This window comes from Musa acuminata, chromosome BXJ3-9 (assembly GCF_036884655.1).
Source record: "Musa acuminata AAA Group cultivar baxijiao chromosome BXJ3-9, Cavendish_Baxijiao_AAA, whole genome shotgun sequence".
NCBI lineage: Eukaryota > Viridiplantae > Streptophyta > Magnoliopsida > Zingiberales > Musaceae > Musa > Musa acuminata.
The window spans coordinates 39,181,217-39,200,757 of NC_088357.1; positions in this window are offsets into that span (position 1 = coordinate 39,181,217).

Sequence of the window (19,541 nt, forward strand, 5' to 3'; positions counted from 1 at the left end):
CCCCCTTTGTCATCAACAAAAAGGAGAAGTGCAACTAGCAAATTTTTAGATATAATTTCAAATTATTGCATAATTTTAAGTCTTTGAAACACCATTGCATAATTTCAAGTTTTTGAAACATCATTGCATATATCATTATGCAAGCTAGCAAGTTTTTTGATATGAATGTTAGCAATTTTATTTACGTCTTTTGAAATGTACAAGATAACACTTTTGCTTCTCTTGAGATTACAAGTTAGCAATTTTATTTCCTAACAAGTTTTTCTCCTTGAAATGTGCAAGGTAATAAGTTTTAGCTTCTTCTTGCATATATCATCATGCAAGCTAGCAGATTTTATCTCCCCCTTTGTCATTGTCAAAAAGAAGGGAAGAATATAATTTTGTAATTCTTTTTCTCTTTACAATAATTTTCAAAGCATGACAAAAATAAATAGAAAATTTATATCAATATTCCAATCATAAAAAATGAAAGATCAAGTTATGATTGTTGACATATCTCTTCTTTTGTATATAGAAGGAATGATAGGGAAACGATCTTGATATAAAAAAAAGATTCTAGGTCTAAAAAATCAAGAAATCAAGATCGTGATCCAAAAAATATATAAGAAGAATTTATGTATTTGGGAGATCTAACATGTCTAAATTTATCATTCAGCTAGCAAATTTGGTTCTCTTAAGATGCTAGCTATTTTCTTTCTCCCCTTTTTCATTTTAAACAAGAAAGAAGAAGAAGAGAATTTTATAATGGTGCAATTCATTTCCTTGTTAGATCAATGCTCTAAGCATCACATAAATACAAATGTGTCATATGAAAATCATGACATAAAAGATGGAAGACCAAGAAAGATCAAATGTAAATGATTCATCTAAATAATTCTTTTTTTAGTAATTAACAAAAAGAAACATGGGAGTTCAAAAATAAGATCTTGATTCATAGAAAAATGTCATGTATCAAATATCAAGAAATCAAGATGATAATTCATAAAAAAAATATCACAAGTTATAATCAAGAGAAAAATCATCATTCATTTTCAACTCATTCAATTTATCAAATCAACAAAGTCACTTTAATAGTTCAAGAATAGATTCATTAATTGTTTTTTCAAAAATCAATAAGATAGAGAGAAAAAAATTTTAAGAAAAATATTTTTCTCTTTTTAGTTGTTTCAATTTAAGTGATTTGATTTCTCAGTATCATGCCTTTATCTTTTGTGTTAAACAAAAATATGCATCATCGTTTTTAAAAGTAAAGTTCATTACGACAAGATCAATATGCCATACATCACAAAGATCATCATGCATAATTTTAAAATATAAACTCATTAAGCATAATTTTAAATCATTATTACTTCAAATCATCATACATAATTAAATCATTAAATAATCAAGTATGATTTCATTAATCATAAAGCATTTTTAATCAAAATCATTTTAAAAATTATTTTTGACATAAAGTAAAATAATTTATAAATTTAAATCATCATAACTTAAATTTACAAATTGATGATTTTAAATTAAGTGAATCTAACTCATCATGCAATTGTCATGCTTTAATTTTTTTTTTCAAAATGAAAAGAAGCATGATATTTTTTGTAAAATTTATTTATTTATTTCTAAATTTAAAAATAACTCATGAAATACATCATGTAATTTCGAAATAAAGTAAAGGGATTTTGGTTACCTCATCATCGAAAGCCATTAAGGCGTAGGTTGCCACCTCGCCTTTGTTGGTTTGTTCTTCATCTCTAGATGAACTTGATTCGTCCCAAGCCACCTTGAGTGTTTTTTTCTTCTTTTATAGCTTTTTCTTTTTAGGTTCATTTTTATTCTTAGATTTTTGTTTTAAGAATTTTTTAAGCTTTATAGTCAAGAGTTCAAAGTCATCATCACTTGAGCTTTCGCTCGAGTGGTCTTCATTTGTTCTAAGCATCAAATCCTTCATGTTATTTGGAAGGTTGTTCTAAAGTTTATCATGTTCATCATGTGTCTTGCACGTCATTTCATATATCATCAATGAACTAATAAGTTCTTCAAGTGAAAAATTATTTAAATTCTTTGTCTCTTGTATTGTCGTTGTTTTAGGATCCCAACATTTTGGAAGGGATCTTAATATCTTGTTAACAAATTAAAAATTTGAAAAGCATTTGCCAAGAGCTTTTAAACTATTAACGACATCCGTAAAACATGTATGCATGTCAATAATAGTTTCACTTGGCTTTATACGAAATAATTCAAAATCATGCATCAAAATATTTATTTTAGAGTCTTTAACTCTACTAATGCCTTTATGTGTGATTTCAAGAGTGTGCCAAATCTCAAAAGTCGTTTCACAAGTCAAAATATGATTAAATTCATTTTTATCCAAAGTGTAAAATAAAGCATTCATAGCTTTCATATTTAAAGAAAATAATTTTTTTCTCAAAGTCATTCCATTCGTTCATAGGTTTATAGGGGGTTTGAAAACTAAGTTCAACAATATTCCATAAATCAAAGTTCAAGGAAAGCAAGAAAACTCTCATCCGAGTTTTCCAATAAGTATAGTCCGTCCCATTGAACATGGGAGGATGAATGATAAAGTGACCCACTTGAAAGCCGAAAAGAGTTATTTCTCTTGGGTGTTAAACCAAATGAGAAAAATATGGTTTTGATACCAATTATTAGGATCCAGTCAGCACTAAGAGGGGGAGAGTAGGGGGTGAATTAGTTCAGCGATAAAATTATATTAAGTCAGAAATCTTCATATGATAAAAATGTATCAGAAAGATGCTTAACTTGAAAGGATACGGAAGCATAGTGAAAGTAAGAATTCAGTTTGCAATATAAGGAAAAAGCATGAAGGAAATGCAAATTAGATTTTTATAATGGTTCGATCGTCGTGACCTATATCCACTCCCGATTCCTCTTCACTCAAGGCCATCGGCTTCCACTACCGATCTTCTTTCAACGGGCGAAGATCAACTACCTTTTTACACACCTCTTCTCCTTTTTACAAGTTTATGAGATAACTTTTTACAAGCACTCACTCCTCCCTAAACAGAATTCTAAACTTAGAACTAGAGGAGGGGATCTCTCAAGTGATTGCCATAGTATTTTTTTTACTTTTAAGCTCTCTGTGCTTATGTATTAACTAAGGATGAGAGGGGTACTTATAGGCCTTAAGTGGATTCAAACTTGGAGCATAAAAATGTCTCATCCTTGATTTTTGGGGTACTAACAGTACCACCGCCTATGTTGGGTGGTACCACTACCTACAGCATTGATACTGAGTGATACCACCGCTTGACACCCTACCACTGGGCGGTACCACAGCCTAATCTGGCGATACCACTGCTTGACACAATCTCGAAGATTGTGCTATAATGGTTCCACTTGCTGGGTCACTGTTTAGGCCTTTCACTTGGCCCAACATAGCCAACCCAATTGGCCCTTAATTTAGTTGGCTAAATTCTAACTCAATTATGCCTAAAACCTACTTCGATCTAAATAATTATTACAAAGCTAAATCAAATATTGTCCGGTATATCATTGGTTCATTGATGCCTCATCTGATTCTTCGGCGCATCGTCCTCTCTTGCGGTCTATTACCCAATCGACCAGTTGACCTCCGTAACTCTGATTTTCTTGACATAATTTTCGCTCTTTTTGCCCCGATGCCCGATCCTATAGCCCGAGGCCTTCTGTCAATACGTCGACCGATCCTCCGGCTCAACGTCCAATTTTTAATATATTTCACTCAAGCCCAACATGATTATTCCTACTTTAATTGTCTCTCCCTGATCGAAGCTTCCTGTGTCACTCAAAACACAGATCAGATCATAAACATATTAATTGATTTTATCATCAAAATATGAGATTCAACACTAATATGAGTCCAAAATTAGATTAGAAACTTAGATATAATACTTTATTTCATTTACCATAATGGTTACCTATTAAAAGACATGTTGTTAAGGCAAGGATCTTCTCAAATTTTAGTTGAGGATCCATCACTAATAATCTAGTGACACCCATCCTGAATACTATTAGTGAATTTAAGAATAAATCTAAAGGTTTGGGGGGCATTCTTGGTATTAAAAAATTCTCATGGATGAATAGTCAATATTTGGAAAGAAAAAGTTTGACCCAAAGATTATTATCATGGTTGAAAATAGGAGTAATGCGTTTAGCACATATAGCTTTTTTTTTATGAGGACTATGTCTCTTATACCCAATCCACCTTGATCCTTAGAAAGGGTCATGTTTTTCCAAGCAACAAGGTGCATTTTGACTGGTTATACTTATCATTCCAGAAGAAATCATGTGAGAGCTTGGAGAACATAGCAAGTAACTTATCGAAGATCGAAGACCTGAGCAGAATATGGATTGGGATCGAATTTATGACCGAGTTAATGAGGATCTATTTTTCAGCTTGTGATAGCAAGGCTTTATGCCATCCTTTCATCTTATCAGGGGCTTTATGAGTTTTAGTATCTATCAGGAAGTCTACACCGGATAAGAAAGTACCTAAGGATTTGAATATCAACTCTTTCAAATTAATTAAGGAAAATCAATTCTTTCAACATGTATAAATAGATATCATATCAAATTAATTGACGTATGTTTTTTTTATCTTTACAACTTCATTCTTATTTTATCATGGGATCAGATAAATGAGAAAAGAGCGAGGCTTCACCCCTACTTTCAGCCAGCGATCATCGCCGCCGTAGTCACATTCCCGAGAGAGGCTTCGCCCACCTCCCACCTTCTACCGCTGCCAGCATCCCATCCCGCCGCAGAAAACCTTTGTTCATTAACGTCAAAGCTATCTCTGGAACCATCAGCATCCTCTGCTCTAGTCAGTCCTACACCAGCAACTCTGCCAACCAGATCACCTCCAAGGACACCACCCAAACCCCCTGTAACACCACCATCTGATACATCGCCGACAACTCTGCCATCGGCTCTAATTGCTCGCCACTCACCCATGGGATCCAGTTCTCCGCCACATCTATCATCAACTCCTCCTACTTCAACCTTGCAGCACACAACACAACGGTCCTTCAGAGATCCACCTTCTTAGCCTCTTGCTGCTGCTCCCTTGAAGCTTCTCCTTATCTCTGGCAGCGATACTCACCACCCAAGGGCCCCTGATCTTTTGTGGTGCTAGCTTCAGAAGCATCACTGTCAGCACACCGTCCTCCAGCTTGGCACTCATGGAGTTGAGATCGGTATTGTCCGACAATCGAAACAGGCGCTAGAACTTGCCGTAGGAGTGCTCCACTAGTGATTCGCTGTTGGCCGCCTCTTCTTGACACATTGCAACTCCATTCAACTAGAGAACCATTCAAACAGAGCCCACACTCACAGAGCACAGTTGCAGCCTCTATTTCTACCATCGACTGTTGCTCCCTCGCCAACCGAAGTCTTTCGCTGAAGGTTCCATCTGCTTCTTCCTCCACCGAAGCTTCATGACGTCTCGAACTTTGGCGGAGGCTCCAAGTTTGCCAAGAACGTCCCCGATGCCATTAGCTTCCCACTTCCGATCACGCCCCATCCCCCTCGAGGGAGAAAGGGATGCCTCATCCCTGACTTGACCCTTGATTCGACGTATGTGCTCGTTTGAGGAGCCGCTGCCCACACTCCGGTGGTGAACAGAACCTCTACCCCATGCTCTCTTCTTCTTGCTCATGTTCATATTCCTATCACTGCCACGCTACCAAGGGCAGCCTCTACACCGTAACAGCATCACTGCCACGCTGCTAGGGATAGCCTCTACACCGCAACAGCACGCGAGGCGAGTGCAGCTCTGCTACGTCCTGCTCTACCTTCTCCGGTGTACCCGACCCGACTTCTTCGCCTCGACGAGCAGCATCTAGAACCATTTCTACTCCACTTGCTATCCATCACTGCATCGCTGCTAAGCAAAGTACCGTAGTGATCTTCAGCGACGAAGCATGCAACAATACTCTTCACGTTCTTCACTGCCCAGATCCCCAACCACAGAACTGCTACACAGAGATTTGCAACTTTACTTAATATACGCCTCCTTCAGCAAAAAAAAACTCATTTGCCAGCAACCCACCTCAGGCAACCTCAGGCGACACTGATCTACACAATACTTCTTCCTCCCTGATCACTGTCATTGTTATAGACTTCCACTTTGCTCTTTCATATTGGTACATATCTTCAATATGTCCTCATCATCTACCTCTAATACTCCGGTTACTATTTTCATAGAGAACCATAGTACTTTTTCACATACAAATCTTATCTCCATCAATACAACAACCCTCATCCCCTTCAAGTTATCCAAATGGCGTGCTCAATTCTCTAATCTCCTATTTGACTATGATCTACTAGGTTATGTCGATTGCTCTCTTTGTTGTCTACCAGCGGTGCTTAACATCCCAAGAGCACCCAGTTCAATACCAAATTCGAACCAGAAATTATGATTACGCTAGGATCGTCTCATCCTCCAAGCAATTTAAGCATCGGTCGCTGGATCCCTCGCCCCACTCATCTTTTCATGTGATACTACTGTCGAAGCCTAGTGTAAGTTGCAAACCACTTTGGTAAATTGTTCACGCACTTGCATGCTTAGTCTCTTATCCAGTCTCATGAAAATAAAACAAGAGGGAAGTACTGTTGTCGATTATCTACAAAATATAAAAATTATCATCGATAACTTAGCCTTGATAGGTCATTCCCTCAATGATAAGAAGTTACTATCCATACCCTCAATGGCTTAGGGGACAAGTACAAGAAACTGGTAGTAGCAATATGGGCACGTGACTCATCAGTGTCATTCGAAAACTCTACGACAAGCTTACTAACTTTGAGATATATTTAAAGCGCGAGGTTTAACAAGATTGTCAACAAAGGTTTGACTAAAATGCCTCATGATCGTAAACCTATGAGCTTCAAACAAACCATCCCTCCTCTATATCATCAATATTTTAATTACAACTACAAAGGTGACTACTTCAATTATCAGCAGTCCTGGTGCCCTAACCACACAAACTAATAAAGAGTTGTTTGTCAATTATTTGATAAAGTCGGTCACTTTGCAAAGGTTTATCGATCTCGACCTAGACTTCCTGCTTAATCACATTGGCCTTAAGCAAATCTCATAACTACTCCAAACACTAGTGATTATAATTGGATTGTGGACTCTGGCGCATCCCACCACATCATCTTTGATCTACAGATCTTATCCATCCATAACAACTATAGCGGAAATGATGACATCATCATCGGTGACGATAAAAGAATTCCTATTACTCATACTAGTTCTGCAATGCTTAATTCACCTACCACAACTTTTATACTCGATGATATTCTACGTGCACCTCACATTAAATGAAATCTCATTTCCATTTCTTAATTTTATAAACAAAATAATACCTCAATTGAATTCTTTCCCAACTCTTTTATTGTCAAGGATTTGAGCATAGGGGTATCATTGGTCCAAGACAAGAGTAAGGACAATGTTTATAAATGGCTGTCAGTTCCACAAATAAAATAGCCCAATGTTTACTCTTCAATTGCAGCTCCAATTGATATGTAATATCGTCGTCTTGGTCATCACTTACTCTCTATTCAACATAAATTACTTTTTCGTTATTCTCTTCCTACTTTTAAAAATAATAGCATTATAACTCATTGTAATGCTTATCTCAATACTAAAGTTATAGACTCCCTTTTGGCATATCCTCCATATCATGTTCTAAACTATTTGAAATTATTTATACTGATGTTTGGGGCTCTATCCCAATCGCTTCTTTTAACAAGTTTAGATTTTATGTCATCTTCGTAAACTATTTTACTAAGTACACATGGATATACCCTCTCCATCATAATGCCTCTCAACCTGTGGCATCCACCTTAAGTCACCCCCATATATTCCTCAACGAGTTGGCTCTGCTAAATGTAAATATCGACATATAGTAGAAACTGGTCTTATACTTCTACATCAAGCCTCCATGTTAGCAACCTTTTAGTCTATAGTTTTTCAAATTGTTGTCTACCTTATTAATCGTATGCTCATTCCAATCCTCCAATATTAGTCACCATTTAAAAAACTATTTTTTAAATCCTCAAACCTTAAAAAACTCAAAGTATTTGATTGTTTATGTTATCCATGGCTATATCCCTATGCCTCACATAAGATAACACTTAGATTTAAGCCTTACATTTATATAGGATGCTCTCTTGAATATAATATCTTTCGATGCTACGAATCTAAAACTCAAAAAGTCTTTATATCACGTCATATTATTTTTGTGGAGTCTCCCTTTTCATTTCAAAACCATGAGTCTCCTACCATGCAAGCTACTCCAATAAATATACATAACTGAAGTATACTGTCAATCCTCTCAAACGAGTCTCTCACTACACAATCCAGTCCTTTTTCTAAGGATCCACTCTTTTGTTCTTCCGGTTCAATAGATCCTCACTCCCTCCATTACTTCTCTCCTTCCTTCTTCAAAAGCTCTACTTACTACTGAACTAATGTCCTAAAAAACTCAACCACCTTCTTTACCCTCTATTGGACCTAGTGACACTGATGTACATTAGCCTACCCCGACCCATGTCAATGCCTCTCCACCACCCATACCAATAATACAACCTACAACTCCTAGACATCCAATGATAATACACTTGAAAAGTGATATCTTTAAACTATGTCAGGTTCTCAACCTACATGCTATCCTAAAATCCTCTCCTAAGACTAATGTATCTATCACAATTACTTAAGCCTAAAAATCTTCACACTGGCGCAAAGTCATGTGTGAAGAATATGATGCTTTACTCCATAACTCTACATGGACCCTTGTACCCTTTCATCCTACACAATATATCATCGAGTGTAAATGAGTCTTTCAAATTAAGCGAACCCAAATGGGTCCATTGTTAGATATAAGACACGTCTAGTAGCTAAAGGATTTCATCAATAAACTAAAATTGACCTCATAGAAGCTTTCAATCCTATTGTTAAACCCACAATAATTCAGCTTATTCTAAATTTGGCTATCTCCAAAGGTTGGCACTTATGACAACTGGACGTTAATAATGTATTTCTACAAGAGACTTTAACTAAAGATGTCTTTATGCAATAATCCCATGGCTTCGTTTATTGTCAGCTTCCAAGACATGTCTGCAAACTACAAAAAACCATTTATGGACTCCATCAAGCTTCAAGAGCTTAGTATACTAAACTTAGATCGTTTCTAACATCAACTAGTTTCATCAACTCTAAGTCTGATACCTCATTATTCCTACGGCAATAAAATTGTAACACAATATATCTTTTAGTATATGTGAATGATATTATTATCATAGGCAATGATCTCTTGGAGATTCAAGTATTTCTAAAATAATTGGCTGATCGATTCTCCCTCAAAGATTCAGGACCCTTAGTTACTTTTTGGGAGTTGAAGCAACATTTACATTGTCAGGTCTCCTCCTATCACAAAGAAAGTATATTCAAGACTTATTATCTAAGACAAATATGTGGATGCAAAAGAGGTTGCAACTCCCCTCTCTATTAGTGAATCACTCAAATTATGTAATAGCAACCCTCATACAGACTCAACTCAATACCGACAAGTACTTGACTCCTTACAGTACTTGGCTCTTACCCATCCAGATATCTTATTTTTAGTCAATAAATTATCTCAATACATGCACCAGCCTTCTACTATGCATTGGTCTGTGGTTAAACAAATTTTGTGATATCTTAAAGGAACCCTTAATCATGGCCTCTTTCTCCGCAAACACACCTCACTTTATCTCCATGCCTTTGTTGATACTGATTGGGCGAGCAATTTTGATGATAAAATATCCACGTTAGGGTATATTATTATTTTTGGATCTAATCCAATCAGTTGAAGTTCCTAAAGGGCAAAAGATAATCATACGGTCTACAACTGAAGCTGAATATCATGTCATCGCTACCGTTGTTACTGAACTCAATTGGGTTACAAATCTCCTTAAGGAACTCAACATTAGCTCTACCCTTCCTCCTATAATATATTATGATAATGTTGGAGCTACCTACTTATGTGTCAATCCAGTGTTCCACTTATGGATAAAACATATTATCATCGACTTTTACTTCAAGCGAGATCAAGTTGTCAGACATGAACTACGTGTCTCTTATGTACATACAACTGATCAACTAGCAGACTCACTCACAAAGCCTCTCACCCGTAAACTATTTTTGCTGCATCGATCCAAGATCGACATCCTTAACAAGAGCTCAATCTTGTACAGGCATAATAATAGAGAGATTTCCCCAATTGCATAGCAGATGAAAATTTTCCAACTGCACGAGAAAATCTCACTGCTCAGTTGAGGATAATCCTCTCTTTCAATATGTATAAATAGATACCTTATCAAATTAATTGACGTGTGCTTTTTTTTGCCTTTGCAACTTCATTCTTCATTATATCACCTTGATCCCTAGGGTGTTATAAATATTATATTTAGACCAAGTTTCACCGTGTATGGGTAAGATATTTGATTTAGATTGGTTGACATTTAGGAAAGTCATGTTAACAAAAATAACTATGATTTTAAGGATTTTAACATAAAATTTAGAATTAGCTTCGAAGGAAAGCAAAACATTATCAACGAACATGAAGTATAAAATTCTAGTGCCCTTAATATTAAAAGGGATGATCCAGTTACTATTGATAGCAATGGTAATCATAAAGAAATATAATTTCCAGATTGATATAAAAATATAGGGAGAGAGAGGATATCTCTACCTAATTCCTTGTGAACTCTAAACTAGTAAGATTTCTCCCTACTAATTAAGTAAATAAAGATAGGAAAAGAAATATAAGCCAACACCTAAAGGATAAATTTGTCTAGAAAATTCATTAGGCAAAAAATGTTAGTAACGATATCCTATGAAATAGAGTTAAGGACTTTTTCAATATCTAACTTAAGGAGAATAAGAGGGATTTTGCTTTTAGACATTCAGAGAATACACTAGTTCATTTGTAATAAGATATTATCATGAATGTCTCACCCCTTGATATTAAGACTATTTGAGAGGATATTTATATGAATTTTATAAATTAGGTTATAGAGTATGATCCCAACTATCAAAGAGAGAAGGAGAGGCAAGGAACTTATTGAAAGAATTTAAAAGGTTGTCATTAAGATCATTCGAGAATTCCCTAAAAACTCAACATTAAGCCTCTTCAAATCTGAGCCACTTTCGGAGCCCATCTAGAAAATAGTATTTTTTGATCTCCATAATAGTAAAAGGTTGAGTAAGGGAACTATGATACGATCCATTTAAATATAGAAGAGGGGGGGCAAAGTTTCCAATATAGAAGTAAAAAGTGAAAAAGTGAAGAATAAATTTAGTATCCTAATAAATAGAGTCATTAAAGTCTTTGATATAATGAATCTAGTTTTTACGTCTTTGAGAATTTAGTATTTCTATTGTCTTTATAAATCTATTGAGTTTCGACCTTAGTCCAATGTTTCACTTGGAGTTGTCTATTTATTTATGATAATAAATTTGTTTGAAAGGCACATAAGGCTAATACTCTCATGACCTATTGGACTCTTTCTACTCCAAGTGAGCAATGTCCTAGATGGTGATTTTGATTTGGTGTTCAAATTTTCTACTATTAGAGTGAAACTAATGGAAAATATTAGTTAGTGATAAGAAAATGAAAACACAAGTAAAAGTTAGCTTCCCTTCTTAGTGTACCCCGATGGCTAACCTAGGTATTAGTGATAAAGATCTTGAAGTCTATGTTAAAGAGTCAATGAGGGTCGAACTTATAATCGTAGGAATTTCTCTTAGGCTTGGGAAGATGAACAATTTTAACAAAGAGAGGTAAATGATCATAAGAAGGTAAAGGATTTAAATATTAAAAAGAATTAAAAAAATTGTTACCCAATAAGAATTAAAAAGGACAATGTCCAATCTAGCGATAACTCGAGAAATAATAAATCATTTTTTACACCTAATATATTTCAAGCTAGAGAAACTAGCATTTGAAAGAATATTATTAAAATAAATTATTTGAAATCTAAGGTTAAAGGAGAAAATCGACAAGATGTCCACCCATCTTTTCATCATCCAAAAATATAATATTTATATCATCACACAAAAGCCACGAAACACAGGCTAGATCTAAGGAAGAAAACATTCTTCATAAAGCACTTCGAACATAAGAAATGATACTAGTATGGATTGTGGAAAAGAGCCACGAATATATACTTTCTTCTTTAATAAATATATCATTCGCTTATCTATTTTTATACACTAGAGTGATGCTTTGAGTTTATAGGGTTTTCATACCACCAATAGTCCCTCGGGCTAATCTTTAATAGTCATAAAGACCTCATATTATGATTGACCTACTGGTCATTGGTGTTCTATAAGCCAATCACATGAGTGATGACACGTGTGATATGATACATTTTTTTTTGCTTATTATATTTTGATATTTTATCACTTTATATTACTTATTATTATATATATATATATATATATATATATATATATATATATATATATATATATATATATATATATATATATATATAGTGATGTCCATAGATTTGTGCAATAGGAATTGGATCGTGATGTGTTCACAATAATGAGAACGATTCACCTTTAAACATAGACCCTAAATAATCCTGATCATAGATTACTTGAAAGGGACATCGAGATAACCAAATAGATTGGTATGTTGTATATCCATCCATATGATGGAAGCAATTAGTCTCATAGCTATTTGTGTAGGGAGACTAGGGCTACAATGCAGGTGCTCATTGGAGAATGAGTTCACTGATTGATCCGCTCATGGAATGCTGGATGGTTAATGATACCTTATTGTTAGACAAATTCTATTATCTTAGTAGTGTAACTAGTTCTTAGACTTGAGACATCAATGATTTTCTATATGAATACTCTACTCTTTGATATCGGACTTATAAGTCACAATCGGTCATCGGGAGTGACAACCAACCTTATGAAGACTATTGAGTATCGATAGAGGATTATCAACTCTTGGTGTCATGAGATGAATATCACATGTGTTCTTGCTCAAACAAATTCATGGCTAGGGTCATTCAAATTGAGAAAGAAAGAGTTCTTTAGGAGAATTCGATTAGAGCACGGCTCGAGTAGAAATTGTATGTGTTTGATAGCACCATGCCTGATATATGATCTCTGGGATATTAGATGGATGAGAAACTACAGATATACGATAACTGAGGATAAACAGGTCTAAAGGATTAGATTCCCCTGTATCGTTTGGGAACTACGGTATAGTGGTCTAGTACGTCTATGGTCGATGAGTTGAGTTCACTAAACCAAAAGGAATTCTGATAGTTATGACTCACGGCCAGTTCGATATTGGGTCTAAAGGGTCAGACACATATGATAGATGTTGCGATGAGTAGAGGTTCGGATATGAGATATCCATCAGAGCCCTTATTTTATTAGATATTCAATAAGCTCATGAATTATTGAATTCTATGAATGAGATCTAATAAGAGCCAATGAAAAAATTTTGGATAGAGATCCACTAATCTAAGAGGCTAGGGTAGTTGGATGGAGATCCAATACCCAATAGAGTAAGATCCATTAGGGTTAAGTTGATAAGGGGCCTCTATAAATAAGAGAAAACTAAACTCCCATAGGCTAGAGGTTTTTTATTGTCATCTCCTATTCTCCTCTCCCTTTTCCTCCTTAGATAGCAAGTGTGGAGTTTTAGGCAATGATTTGAGGAGCATCGTCGTAGTCTTACTATGTGGATCACCACTAAAGAGAATGACGCTTAATCTCCTTCATCCTCTCCCATAGATCTACAGAGATTTAGGGATATACAATCTCCCTAGGTAAAACATAATCTTTCATATACGCAGTTTTTGATTTTGTAAATTTTATGTACCAATCTTCGCACGATGACGAATACATCATTGTGAAATTTGAGGATTTTTATTTTTTATTATTCTACTGCGTATATGAAGTCACCCCTAGATTTCCCTACATGACCAAAGTTTTCACAAGGTGTGAGATTATTACTCTTGCATATGAGTTTTAAGTAAAATAAACATATCCAAGTTATGAGTTTTAAAAAATTTAAATAGAGCTTCTTTACGCTATTTTTTAATAGCACTTTTATAGTTCTAGAATAGAAGATTTTAGGCATAATTAAAAGGAAGAAGAATATATTTTCTTATATTTGTATTTGATAGTGAAAAGAGGAGGAAAAAGATTTTCTTAGTTTTGGTATTGCCTTTTTTCAAGGGAACATTAATTGAGTTTAACATTCCGTTTTGGGTTAGATTCCTAAGTAGTAAGTTTACCCATAGTCTTGATATCATCTTCAACCACTCATTTGAAAGCTTAAAACATTTTCCCTATGAGTTTATTGAAGGAGAAAGATGAGGCCCTGAGAGAGGAGCTTTAGGAGCAAAAGCCTCAAAGCAAAATCCTGTACCATTTCTCCCAAGACATAGAAAACTCATCTAAGTGGAGATAGAGTTAAGGATAATGAAGGGATTTGAAATACTAGCACCTATTCCCACCTTAGAGGAGGTGCATTAGGAAACACCTCCATTCTTGATAGTAGTAATATTTTTTCTTGCCTTAGAAGTCACGTGATGAGAGACTTATTCATTATGTAAGATAGATCCTACCAAATTAAGGAGAGACCCGATAAGGGTTTGTTAGTCATTAAAGCTTCTACTACAAGCATGCACCATGGGCAATGGAGAATGCAATGTTGTGTATGTGTGTATGTGACAAGCTTTAAAACCATAGGTATCCAATGACTACTATTGCTGTTAAGTTGACAACATGTTGGAGATATTGGGCTTGATGGGTTTTGGCTCTATTACTCGATCTGGAGTAGGATTCTGTAGCTCCAAATGTGTTACATTCATGAAAATAGGTTGGGGTGTGTTTTGCGATAACAGACAATGAGAGGGAGACTGATCCAACCTAATCACTTGCTTGCTTTCTTTATGTGGGCTGCTTTTGGACCCGAACCCAAGGTTTTCCTCTTCCTTTAAACACTAGGCTAAGGGGATTGGGCACATGAGATAATTCTATGATTGACTCTTCTACAACGAAAGTAGATATTTTAAGAATTTTTAAAGTATATGGATGGAAACTGGGAGTTCCTCTCTTTAATTCATAGGTCCTAAAGGAGAGATTTACTGAGATCATAGATAACACAAGCATGACCAAACTCCCTCTAGAGTGGGAGATGGTGACTTAATTGATTTTAAGAAATTATGCTATTTTAGATGTAATCTGAAAAAGAATACTTGGCTGAAGCATTTCATATGGTAGATCAAGAAATTGGATCTAAGTAGGAATTTTATAAATTTTCTCATAGGTTAGAAATTAAGTTTTCAAGAAATTAGGGATAAAAGTTGGCTTTAGAGAAACCTACAACAACCAAAGAGAATATGGAGCATTTTAATTTTGAAATTAAAACAAAAGAAAAAAAAATCCAATAGCTATAATGATGACTTAGAGTATTGAAGATAGCCCCACGACTTAGGGAGGAAGGAGCGAAAGAAGTAGAGAGGAGGAGTTTTACCTAGAAACTTACCATAGAGAGAGACTTTCAAGCCTCCCAAACTAACCTCAACTTCATTAGGTTGAGTTCTATGAAGAGGGGGGATTGTGATTGAATCTTTTAGAGTTTGCTCTCAAGAGCGATATTGGGTCTCCAAGCACTTACCCATAAACACCCTTAAAAAGACCAATCTACGAAATGGGGGACAGGAATGGGGGGAAGCTTATTGGGTTTATGTAGATCGAGGGAAGGAGATGATAGCTTATGGTTGAAAGGTTTAGCGATCAGAGCATCAGTCATCGATTGTTGTGGTGTGAGCTGCTACTGAAGCAATGGATCAACCGATAAAGAGGGAGATAGGTTTCTTGGAGACGAGGGAGAGGGGTCTCCCAAAGATGGAGAAGAGGGGTTTGGAGGGGCAAGTGGGGAAGGACGGAGGGTGGTTGGTCTGGTGAAAAAAGTCATTAGGACAATATAAGAGAATAGATATATTTAGCGGATGATATATTAATATATTTTTCTTATAATAAAAAAAATATCTTTGAAAAATAACTCAAGTAAAGAGTTAATATTATCTCACTTCTTAGAGCTAAAATAGCCTAATTAGTGTGTACTATATCAGTTGAAGATAGGCCCCATGACTTAGGGAGGAAGAAGTGAAAGAAGTCAAGAGGAGTTTTGCCTAGAAACTTACCATAGAGAGAGAGTTTCAAGCCTCTCAAACTAACCTCAACTTTGTTGGGTTGAGTTCTATGAAGAGGGAGGATTGTGATTTTGCTCTCAAGAGCGATATTTGGTCTCCAAGCACTTACCTATGAACACCCTTAAAAAAACTAACCTACGAAGTGGGGGACAAGAATGGGGGGAAGCTTATTGGGTTTATGTAGATCGAGGGAAGGAGATGATAGGTTATGGTTGGAAGGTTTAGCAACCAGAGCATCAGTCATTGATAAAGAGGGAGGTAGGTTTCTTGAAGACGAGGGAGAGGGGTCTCCCAACGATGGAGAAGAGGGGTTTGGAGGGGCAAGTGGGGAAGGATGGAGGGTGGTTGATCTAGTGAAAAAGGTCATTGGGGACAATATAAGAGAATAGACATATTGAATGTGGATGAGATATTAATATATATTTTTTATAATAAAAGAAATATCTTTGAAAATTAATTCAATTAAAGAGTTAAGATTATTTCACTTCTTAAAGCTAAAATAGTCTAATTAGTGTGTACTATATCAGTTGATGATTTCAGTCAATATTTTGTCATCAACTTTTACCAAATTTAATTGGTATGTAACCATCATTTTTTTTCTTATCTAACCAAACCCAAATTAGATCCAATTAATATATTTTTCATATCAAACAAATTTATTCATAATTCGGACATACATAATTATAGCTTTGCCAAGTCTAAATTCAAATCCAAATTGATCTTAATTATGATAAACTCTTAATCATTACCCTACACAATCAACTGATTTATTAATTATGTTTTTTTTGTAAATTTAGGTTCTAACTACGATCAATTGACTTAATGAAGGCTAATTTTGCTATAGTTATATTCTAATTTTTTCAATTGGACCCCCTAAAGACCTAATTGGGTTTAACTGCATCATTAATTGTGTGTCTCAATCCAAGTTTTCGTGTCTAAAATTGTGGATTGTGGCACGATTTAGGAGAGGGACGGCGACTCGTTGAGGCATTATGCCTTGTGTATCACTCACTGTACGCGCCGAACATTGGACCCTCTCGGCGATGCCCGCTACCTTTTTGACGCAATGCCTAGCGCCTCCACCGTCCATGTTGCCATAGCTTTGTGTGTCTCAATCCAACCTTTACGCAGCTTTGTGTCGTCACAAATCCATATCGCCGCCAACTCCAGCGCCTCCACCATCTCTAGCCTCGTTCGTGCTGCTGCTTCCTTCGAGAACCTTTGTTTGGTGTATTCAAGCTGTGCTTCTCGAGATACTCGCAGACAGCAGAAGGTCGAAGTTGTAGAGTGATAGATATCATCATTGAAATGCCAAATAGTTCCAAGCAATGTCAGGAACGGTAGTGTTGAGAAAGACGTATGGTACTTTTGTCTAATGAAGAGTAAGTATTGCTGCTAATCTATATGCCTAACATAATGTTGTGCAATAAAGACCTTAAGAATTTTGATTCAACTTATTACAACATTGGATGCATTTTTCTTTATTATTGTAGAATAATAATGGAAGGTTTGTCCTATAATTTGCACATAAAAGTTACAATACTTAGAATAATGGCTCTCACATCAAGCTTCATGATTTTTGTCAAATACCCTGTCCCAAATGTACCCATGAATTAAACTATTATCTAAATCTCTGATTATATACTTTAAATTCCAAATATGATGCGATTAGTGGATATTTATAATTTGTTAGCTTCTTGTATATACATGTTATGATTGGTAATTCACCTTCTCACAAAATTAGATCTTTTTTATGTAAAATATGTAGCCGATCCGTTTCATGTATCTGTACATAGTAACACCATGTCATCACCCTGTCAACCCAAAAATAAAAGCTATCCCAAGATTTGGAGCCTAAATGATGTGGTTGTCAGCCAATACGCTATTGCTTTATTAACATATGTTTCTAATACGTGTAGGATAAAGTTTCACATCATATTTTGTGTAGTTTCGGAGAACGTTTCGGTTGGATTATGGCATACATGTTAGTTCAGAACATGTTTGTATTTCTCTGCTTGATATATGTTAAACACGTAGAGGCTGCCTTAAAGCACAGAAAGACTAAACTCCAGGTTTATATCTAATCCTTTAATCCTCAAGGTCTAGCTAGTGATTTGACTTTAGTATGCTTCAATTTTTGGAAGAATCACATGATCTACCTGGTGCGAAATGCATAGCACATCAAGATCATTTAGTAGAGAAGAAATCTAGAACTTGTTGCATCGTGTGTATCATTTATTCATCATCTACTTTGTCAAGAAAAATCTTATGATTATATACGTATTTGTAGTATACATAGATTTTTTCTATATTTTTTATATAACTCTATTATGATAAGATTAATTTAAATAATTAGGACTAGATGAAATAAAAGATAAGAGTATAGATTAAAATAAATAGATGAGGTGAGAAGATTTGTTAGGATACGATGGATTTCTTTATTATTTAAAAAAATTATATTTTTATCTTTTGATTAATAAATAGATATTTTTGGATGAATCCAAAGAACTACATATTGGAAGTATTCATCGTTCTTTCTACTATTTTCTTTCCTTCCCTTTGAAGTTTTGTAGAAAGCCAACAAATATGGCATTAGGGCTTAGTTCAAAGAAGACTAACAAGAGTATGTATGCCGGTTATAAAAAAAGAAATAATTATTAAATAAAAAAATAAAAAAGAAGATGATAAGCATTGGAGTAAGTATTTTTAATTAACTTTTTTCTATCTTCAAAGGTAAAAATTATGGGTCATTAAAATGTGAGCGCTATTTATTTCACAAGAATTATGAAATTTAATAGAAAATAATTTTGTTAAGTATGATCTATAGAATCCTAATATTACTGAAGATCAAAAATATCAAAAGAATGAGAATATGCATAAAGATGTAAAAGCTCTCTACATGCTACGATAAATAATAGATGAGTCTCTATTTTCTCAAATCATATTAGCATCAATATCAATAGACACCTAAAAAAATTAAAAACTATGTTTTGAGACAAATAAGGTAAAAACTTCAAAATTTAAATTTTTCGATGTGATTTTGAACCTCTTATGATGAAAATTTCTGAATCTATCATTAATCTTTTTCTCAAAAGTTTCTTCTATTGTAAACTAAATGAGGTCTTATGGTGAAAATCTAAAAGATCAAATAATAGTTGAAAAATTTTTATGAAGTTTATCTTCAAAATTTAATATGATTTCTATCACTATAGAAAAAGCTAAAAATATAGTTATATTAGTTGCTAATGAATTAATGAGCTCACTTTTAGTTCATGAACAAAAGGTAA